This window comes from Corvus hawaiiensis, chromosome 3 (genome assembly GCF_020740725.1).
Source record: "Corvus hawaiiensis isolate bCorHaw1 chromosome 3, bCorHaw1.pri.cur, whole genome shotgun sequence".
Taxonomy (NCBI): Eukaryota; Metazoa; Chordata; class Aves; order Passeriformes; family Corvidae; genus Corvus; species Corvus hawaiiensis.
In genome coordinates, this window is record NC_063215.1 from 51055583 (window position 1) to 51065320 (window position 9738).

The 9738-nt window shown below is 42.4% G+C and overlaps 1 long non-coding RNA gene across 1 annotated transcript; it reads right to left on the minus strand.

The window, feature by feature from the left end:
• Nucleotides 1-958: 958 nt before the first annotated feature.
• LOC125324084 lies at nt 959-9076 on the minus strand. The gene is made up of 2 exons (XR_007202795.1): nt 8956-9076; nt 959-1931 (listed from the first exon to the last, which is right to left on the minus strand). It is a non-coding gene; the product is annotated as an uncharacterized LOC125324084 (long non-coding RNA).
• Nucleotides 9077-9738: the final 662 nt, after the last annotated feature.

The window sequence follows — 9738 nt, forward strand, 5'->3', positions numbered from 1 at the left end:
AAAGCACACTGTGCCTGGGGCAGTAACCAGCCCTGTATTCCCAGGAAATATCACTGCTGTCACCTGTCACTTTGTGTCCATGGTTTCTGCATGGACCAGAAGTGCAACCTTGGCTGTCAGCCCAAGGCTTAATGCAGCTTGCCGACACAGGAACAGCAAACCTTTGTGATTGCATGTTTCATGGAAGCATCATGCCTGTTCCTATCACCTAGGGACAGCACCTGGTTTGAATTACTATGCAGTAGCTCTAGGGTGAAGGTCACTGGTCCAGAAAGACGAGATGGATGGTAGATATGCCCGAATTCTGCTTGGACAAAGTATCCAGAAGAAAAAAAGGGAGCATATTTGGGAAACCTGCATGGGTAGCCCCAGCGTTACTGTATCCCAAAGGATCAGCTCTTGCTTTGACCCCTTTGACCCAAAGAGAACATCTCCTCTACAAGTCATCAGCATTCTGCTGTCCAATGTGGAAGAATCAATTCTACCTTCAATTACTGTTTTGTAAGCAACTAACAACTAGAAAATATAGGTCACCAGGACTTTTACAGTAAGACATCTACCACCAGATAGCATCAGCTTTGACATTAAATCACTGAATGGGAGACATAACCTACTCTTATTCATTTTTATTATGGTTGTAAAAGAGATGGCTCAGGTAACTCAAATCTCCACAGCCAGAACATATTATCTGACAACAGGCACACAAGCGACTGATCATAACATTATTCTGACCTTAAATTGTTCAGAGTCTTATTCTTCAGGGCATTGTGTCAGCTTATCTTGATCATTACACCTCTTGAATTGGGATCAATTAAATGTCATCTGATCTCTCTGATCTGTAGTGCACAGTTTATTTTTATGCAGGAAATGAATACTGGAGCATGATCATCCTGCACCTTCAATTTTCACTGCATACAAATACTGAATAAATACTGCTGCTTTGACATGTTCAGAACAATACTTTCCAAAAATATATGTTTATTTTCTCCAGGTGAAAAAAAGGTTGTACTTCTATTGATGCAGAACCACAATATTCCTAAATAGATTATCAACTCTATTAATAAGAATATATTATCACACCATCTAAGAAGATTATGTCTGAAGGGTCAAAGAGTAAATTGTTGTGCAATTGGGTTTTTTAGAGTGTATCGTATCTTAAGCAAAACTCCAGCTTTCTAAGAGAAGACATTTGTGTAGAAAGAAGTGCTAATGTTAAGTGCTAAGGAGTTAATGTGAACATAGAGGGCACCATCACTGCTCTAAAAAGAGGAAGTTCTAGGAAGAATTGTTGAAAACAATTGAGCCTTAATATGCTGAGAAAATTAAATTCTTTGATTTAAATCTTTACTATTTTTAAGGCACAAAATTCTGTGGATTTCAGAAATAAAAGCATAAACCAGCCAGAAAAAGCATAAACCAGAAGGTACAAATGTTCTGATGTGAAACGTTTGTTATTTGACTTTAGCGAAGAAGCAAATGACTGCAGAGCATCCACTGCTGCTCCAGAGGGAGCAGGATTTCTGCAGAGGTGACTGTGAAGGTTATGGTATTGTCAGACTGAAAGCAGCAAAGTGGAAAGCAGGAAAAGGAAAGAATATCATATTGATTCCAGATCATGTTTGGGGATTTTTTTTTATATATCTTTTTAGCAAAAGACCCGTGATGAAAGTTCACCCGGGGCTGTCCTGTGGGAACATAACATTACATGTGTGACCTTAATTCCATCATCTCTGGGCTTTTGCAGTCAAGCTCCACCGTTCTAGGGTATAGTGTCCAGTCCCCAGACTATTAAAAAGTGAATCTGGCTTCCTCTTCCTTTTATCCTTAAAGCCTCTTTTGTTGTTTGCAGGCTGATAGAAGAAAGTCACTTGCAAAGGGATGGAGCAAATTTCTTAATATCAGAAAGAAGGGCAACAGGAGGGCATCCTATACTGCAGAATTTGCAAACATGCAAAAAATGAAAGTTAGTGATATTTAAAGGGAAAAAATGAGCAGGTTCAAAACAAATTGCTCAGTAGCACATTTTTTTTTTTTATCAACAAACAACTGTGAGTGGGGATGGGTATAGCAAGGTGTTAAGTTTAGAGATAAGACAGAAATTTAAATTACTAAAGAATAAAAATTTTCTGGCTGAGAGAAACTGCAGGTCTAATACATCCCATCCCCATCCCCATAAATAAATAAAATGGAAAAAAAAAACCCTAAAAGGCAAGGTTTTTTCCATAACTAGAGCATAATACTATTTTTTATGTTTTGCACAATGCTGAGTTGGCATCCAAAAAACACTTGCTTGCAAAAAATGAACTTCCAAGACCCATTCATGCTCTCAGGGACCCAGCCTGAAATAAATATGAGTTTTTAAGAAGCACTGAGAATCTTCTTCCAGAAACTCAGGTCTCTTGGGACAGTCAACATTACTGACCATTTTTGAAAAATTTGTGTGGAGCCTTGGCTGTCCTTAACAGAGTACCTTGCTTTACACTGCCCAGAGCAACAGCAAACCTGAAACCACAAGCATCAGAGTGCTTTGGGCAACTTTCCTTCTCCAAGGAGCTCCCAGCTTTGGATCCTGCTGCTACAGGTCCTGTGGTCTAGTACTCAGCCAAGACCACCTATTACGCAGTTGTGGTCAATGGAGTGCTGCAATAGTTAATTATAGGGGAAAAAGAAAAGATTGCCCAAGTGTAGCAGATTTCAAAGCTATGGAGAATGTGCTGGGTCTGTAAGGAGTCTTGGGAAATGTCTGACATTCCTGGGTTTAGCACTAGAATTTCTAACATTATAAATCAACACTGATAAAATCAAAGGGCTGCTGTGGGTACAAAGGAAAATGGAGACTGTTGTTCCCTGTATCCCTACTGTAAACAGGGTTAGAAATTCGCAGCTACTTTTCCTACAAAAAAAAGGAAGCTGTGAAAACTGGCCATGTGCTCCCATTTCATACTGGAAAAACCCCTAGTCCAAAGTAGCCTTCAGCTTTCGAAAACATGCTTTTGGAAAATAACCCTACTGCCACTCAGATGCCAACAGAAGATGCCCTTTTTTATTTTTTTTGAAGTCATGTCTTGTCCTCTAGCTGGGCATGCATACTGTGGTCAGAGTACACCAGTTCCCCAGTCCAATTTTGCCTCTGAGTCCCACTGAGTTTTGAGAGAGGCAATTCTGTTGACCGTGCCGTGCCTCAGCTTGGCCATTCAGGGACTTGGTCTTCCTTACTTGACTTAAGGTCATTGTGAAATTTAAAACCTGCCTCCAACTTCTGAACAAAAATTAAAAGAAATGCAAAGAAAACACCTCCAATTCAGGTGCTGAATACAAGTAGGGGCTGGAATGGTACCATATACTGTCACATAGGTCTCCCCTAATCACCTGCTGCAGGCCATTGCCAGTCAACATATTGAGTGACTTTGAGTTTGACCCAGCAGGGCCATTCTTAGGTTCTTAGTGCAGCAAACCTAGAAATCTCCTTAAGCATGTTAAACATTTGTCTTGAAAGTAGTGCTGACATGCTCTGCACCTCAAGGGCCAAAAAATCATCTCAAGTTGTAGCTTGAAGAATTGGTAACATCCTGAAGGCCTTTTGAGTATTTTATTCAATTAGGACAATCCTATTCTCAGTGACTGAACATTCAGGCAATGCCTTCTTTTCAAAATGTTTGTTGAGAGCACACTGCATTTACAACATGAGCTGAAAGCTCTTCACTCATTTGGTATTCTGGCCATAGAAACTGAAGTTAAAGTTTGCACCTCAAGAGAAGGCTGTCAGCTGGATAACAGCTGGATCATTTGGGATGAGCCAATACAGATTGGGATTCCCAGGTGTGCACACATGTTCTTGAATTGTTGTGGAATTTTCCATATAAAAAGTAATATTGAGTTTGCCTGGTATCTGGGCTCCCCTGTAAAAAAAAATATCCATTTTATCTCTATTTGAAATTATGTTCAGAAATTTACCAGCATCTCTTTTTTCTTGAACCTCTTGAACTGAGGCAACAGAGGAAGGAAACTTAAAAAAACCCAAATGAATAACAGAGGAAACCTTGAACATTATTTATGAAAGAGCAGGAGATTAATATCCATGTACGTTAGACACTCTATTAGATTGTGTTTCTTATGCTGTGTAATTTTGCCTCTAAGCTCCCTCTCTCTCTTTTCCTTCCATCTGCATTAGGATAAAACTCAGTATAAATGTTTCTAGGACATATAGCTCTGACAGATGTTCAAGTGGTAAATATTTGCAGCCAGGGTAATTTTCAAAACCAGTGTCATTTTGTTGATTTAGGATTTTTCTGTACTTTGTATTTTTGTGCAAACACGTAACTCTGGGAAATAAATTTGTCTTAATCAAAGAAAAAGTAATTAAATGGATTGTAGCTGAAACTGCTGATGTTGCTTCTGAATGTCACAAAAAATGGGATTTCGAGTGTGGCATGATGCTTCTCAAGTAGATTTAGGATATACAAAATGAATTGAAAATTTCTGTGTTTGAAATGATATATGTAATGGAAAGCATGCACACTAATTTACTGCAAAAACCAGCAAAGAAGAAAGGAGAAAAATGTAGGTAAAGCAAACAAAGATAGCAATTGAAAGAGATGAGTAGGCAAAAGAGAAACTGCCTTTGGGGAACAGAGCTCTGAAGTCAGGAAGACAACTTGTACATAGCTGAAAGAAACATGTGTTAGGGGACAGCATCACCACTGCAGTGCACTTCCCAGGGCACTTCCAGGCCAGCAAGCCACAAACAATGCAAAAAAGGAGTTTTCTTTTACACAACAGTTTTTTCACTTTTTTTCTTAAAATTATTTTCCAAAAAAAAAAAAAAAGTGGGGAGAAGGAGCAATATATATTTGTGGTCTGTCTAGATGTTTTATTTTTATTGTTCCTGACCCTTCAGACTTCTGACCCAGGGTTAAGCAGGAATGTTTACACCAGCTAAGATCTGGGTGAAGAAATTTTACCTAAGCCACTGGCTGAAATTCCATGTGGACTTTATTCATCACTGATGGAGAGTATTTCTGTGCACTAGAAAAGAAAAGGCAAGGAGCCTTCATTTCCAACTTTTCAGGTTTTAAAAACCTCTCTTCCTTTGGATATATTGGCTTCAGGAAAAGCAAACACTGGTAGATTCATGCTGTGGGGAAAAGAAAATGTGTTTTTCACCTTTTCCTTGCCAAAATGCTTGAGTTTAGAAGTGATCAAGGCCACACAGGTAGAAAACCTCTGCATTCACAAGGGAAGCAATCCTGCCTCTGCTGTGGGAAAGTAATGGAAATGAATTAAAACCACCTCAAAGGGCTAGAAAAATCTATATTCCTGGCTGCTTTACTGCAGCAAACAGCACATTTCCTGCCTGACCCATCTGAAATGCTGTGTGAAGTGTGGTGAGGAGGGAAGCCTTGGACAGGGATGCCTGGACCCTCAGCAGGCACCACTTTTTAAAAGAAGAGAGGAAACTGTGGTGGGAAGGATAATGCCAGCAGCACTCTCGGCTGAGGCTTTCATCTTGTTTTCTTTGCAGGGAGAGAGGGCAGGGCCTGAGCTACTTTGTAGACTGTGGATGGCACGGGAAAGACAACACAGAGGGGTTAAAGTTCCTCTGGTTTCCATTATGGGAACCCAGAGTTCTGTAGGAGAGGAAGTTCCTTGGAGGAGCAAGTCCTCCCCAGGCTGCCCTCCACCTGAGACCATCCCACTACCTGTGGGGAATGTGGGAGCCATGATTCCCTCAGGACAGGCCACAGAAGACAATCTCCCTCTTCCCAAGTTTCCAGCCCCTGGCCCCACTGCTTCTGCAGGTCTGTCTTCTACTGGGGCCATCCCACCTCACCCCAAGGCCACAATGCTTTTCTTCCTCTCCCTTTCACCCTCCACTGGCTGCCCTTCCCAGCTCTACTTCCAGACACTTCTAATCAGTTAGCATTCCCTGAGCTCTTGAGAAACATCGTGCCTTTTAGAAGGAAAAAGAAAACTTCTATTTTATTTGGGACACTGCTATTATTTTACTAAAGGAGTCTAATCATAAAATCACAGAATGGTTTGGGTTGGAAGGGAATTTTAAAGGTCATCCAAGTCCAAACCCCCTGTGGTGGCAGAGACACCTCCAACTAGACCAGGTTGCTCAAAGCCTCATCCTTGAACATTTCTGGGGAGGGAGTATCCACAACTTCTCTGGACAACCTGTTCTAGTGCCTCACCATCTTCACATTTCTTCCTAATAGCTAATCTAAACCTACCCTCTTTCAGTTTAAAGCCATTGCCTCTTGTCCTATCATTACCTGCTCTTGTATAAAGTCCCTCTCCAGCTCTCTTGTAGCCCCTTTAGGTACTGGAAGGCGCTCTAAGGTCTGCTCAGAGCCTTCTCTTCTCCAGGCTGAACAATCCCAGCTCTCCCAGCCTGTCTTCATAGAAGAGGTGTTGCATGGCCCTCCTCAGGTAATCAATCTTTCTGTGTAGGTGCACGTAAGGTAGATGACTGCACCCTCTGCTGCGTACTTTACAGAGAGGGGAAGAGTGCTCTCATCTCTTCCTTCAACCAACATTTTGTCCGGGACTTCACTTACCTGATTGTCCTGAGGGTGCTGGGGATATAAGAACATTTTGTTAATAACATTTCTGGTATGGTTGTGCTCACAGGCCATACCACATGCCAGGGCTGCACACGTACACTTAGCCAACACTAAGAGCCCCAAAGACAAGACTGAATGAAGCAGGACATGAGACCCCTTGTTCTAGCATCTCTAGAAAGGTTACCTTTCTCCTCCAGCACTGACCCACATTCCCCTGCCCAGGTGCTTGCAGCTTGTCCTGTGGGAAGGGAAGCCTTAGAGGAAAGCCTTGGGGGACCAAGAATAATTTGTGCAGATGTTGATCAGCTTAAGTGCTCCTAATTTGGGAGAATGTTGCCAAAAATTGGGAGGAAGGAAAATTCACTCCTTGCATTTTGTTGATTGAAAAGAGAAAATGTGTTTTTCATCTCAGTTCTCAGACAAATTTGATTTCCCCTTTCTTGTAAGGGCTTAGAACTTTCACTAATTTCATGTCAGTAACGTCAAAGTGTAACAGTATTTGTAAAGACCCACGTTCTTTTTCTCTTTTCCTTCCCTTCTTTGAGAGGAAAATTTTGTGGTATTTGCAATGCAGAGATTATTTGTCAGAAAGGGTTATTTCTTCTGCAGGCATCCAGCACTTGTTCAGTAGAGGATTTTTGTATCCATGCAGTCAATGAACTCTTCGCAAAAGCCTACCTTCATTTTAGCCTTCAGACATAACTCCAGGTATTTCTCTTCTATTTCTGCCATAAGACAACTTGATCACACTAAATCAGAATAATGCACACAATATAAATAGAGTGGGCACCTATTCAAAGTTAAATATGTGATAACCAGGGGGCCCAATGGCACCCTGATTTCTCCTGGAAGTCATGTGTGTTCATGAAGAGTTCAAGTCATGGCAATAAAAGAGGATTTTCTAGTATCAGATCAAGTGTCAGCACTCTGTATCAGAAGAGCTTTAGTTCCCCCAGGTTGGTGATTGGTATTATTACATAATATTGTAATGGTGGTGTTGAGAGTAAACATTACTGAATTATTCTGAGGGTGATGATAAGCTTAAATTTTATTGCTGTTGACATTCAGGCAGTAAAAGCGCTGCTTCTTTCTGTTTCGGTTCCTTTTTTTTCCCAGAATTAGATGAAGGAAACAAAACATTTGAAGATGACTCTGCAGCTGTTACTCAGCTACTGTGACTTCTCCACTGCTCTCCTCTGCATGAAGAATGCTTTCTGAAACTAAGTTACAAATTAGTAGTGGGCCAGAGGAAATACAGGTAGACAGACACGTACCATGATAGGACCAGAGATAACAGTCACAAGATGCAGCAAGGGACTTTCCATCCACGTATGGGGGAAATGGGAAAACAGAAGTCTCAATGAGTGGGTCACATGCTGGAAACAGGGCCCAGGCAGGGTGCAGCCTCTGCAACCCTGAAGATTTGCCACACTTCACTAAACAATGTCCCGGGCAACCTTGGGATCCCTATGTAACTTTGAAGCTGACTCTGGTTTGAATAGCAGATTGGATTACATGACATCCACAGTAATCTAAATTTTTCTTGGATTCAGTGGAATTTTGGATACATACTTCTTTTAAAGGCATTAAGTTTCCCTCCTGATCCCATCCATCTCCTGTGAAAGTCAAGTGTTTAAAATTAAAATTTGCCCTTTCCTAAACAGCCTTAATTTAGGGACCTAACCTCTCTACCTACAGATGCCCATATTATGTCCAGCTTTCATCCTGTTCTTCTGGGCAATAACCATCTCTTTTTGATGTGCCTTTCTTAAGTTTTGGTGCCTCTGGGCGCTATAGCAATGATAGTGCATTTCTCCAGGCATGCCCCAAGGGAGGACTGAGTTTATTGCTGAAGAGCACAAGAAGTTTTCACCAAATCTCCTGGTTTTTCTCACTCCCCTCAGACCCTGTGCTCCTTGCACTACTGCAACTGTGTTCCCATGCAATACTACAGCTGTGGCCCTGTGGAGTGCACAGGGGGCAAAGGATCCCCAGACACCCAGTGCCATGCAGCAAAAATGCTCAAATGCCACAGGATCCCTGGGTGCCGACCCTGTACCTCAGCATGTGCTGGCCCTCATGTGCATGAGGAGGACAGTCCTGCTTCAACATCCCTCTCTGGGACAGAATCAGCATAAACAATTTTAACAACCAGCTGGCACCAGAGCACACTCAGGATTCCCTGGAGACCACCTTCCCCCTGCTTCCCTCTGGCTCAGGGTTGATGGTGCAGTGGTCCCTGAGGGAGCACACTGTGGCAAAGCTTGTGCCAGCATTTCAGCCTGGACTGCTCATCTGTGCAGTGTTTCAGGGCAGGGTTGGAGGGAGGCTGCATTCACTCTGGTCTAGGAGGAATGGTCCAGAAAAAACAAAGGGGAATTCTTACAATTGATCGTGTGGCTTTGAAATCAGCACAAAAAGTCGGGTTGCTGAGTAAGGGAGATCAAGGTAAGAGCATCATGTGAAGTGTTGATTCAGCCTCTCCTGTAACAAAGAGAAACAGCCTGTCAGTGCCAGCCAGGAATGCTTAAATCACCTGTACCTCAGTGAAGCCAAAACGTGGAAAGCATCCAACAGGCTGAAAAACACCGTTAAAGATGTTTATGTATGCTCACATTTGGCTTGAGGAAACATGTTAATGCCCATGTTCAAACTGAGAGTAATGTGTGTGCGAGGCCAATTCCACCCAGCCATGACACAATAGTTAATTGACACAGTAATGACGCAGTATCAAAATAATCACAAAAGCTTGTAGCCCAAGAGATCTGTTGGGTGGTACCTGCCTTGGAACTGTCCCTGTATTTTCCAAATGTCTTGCAAAAGCTTTGGTTCCCCTTCCAGAACGCGGGAAAAGGAGGTGCAAGGGGGGTGTTCGCCTTGGGTGGCAGCCTGGGCACATCTGCCCTGCAGTGCTCTGCTGGCCACTGCCCCAAACCCGCCCAGCTTTCACGGGAACCAGCTCGGAAAAACAAGCTTGTCCCACATTTTCCAGAAGATGGAGCTCAAGAGTCTCCCATGTGAAATAGTAAAAGGTTGTCTGTGTCTGGGGAATATGGGAAGATAAACATTGCTCCTGGGGAGCTACCTGAATAATTATTTTGCAGCAAAAGGCTTAAAATACCTTCTTGTGAGAAAAGGAAGTATGCTCCCTTACCCTGCTCCCCAAAAG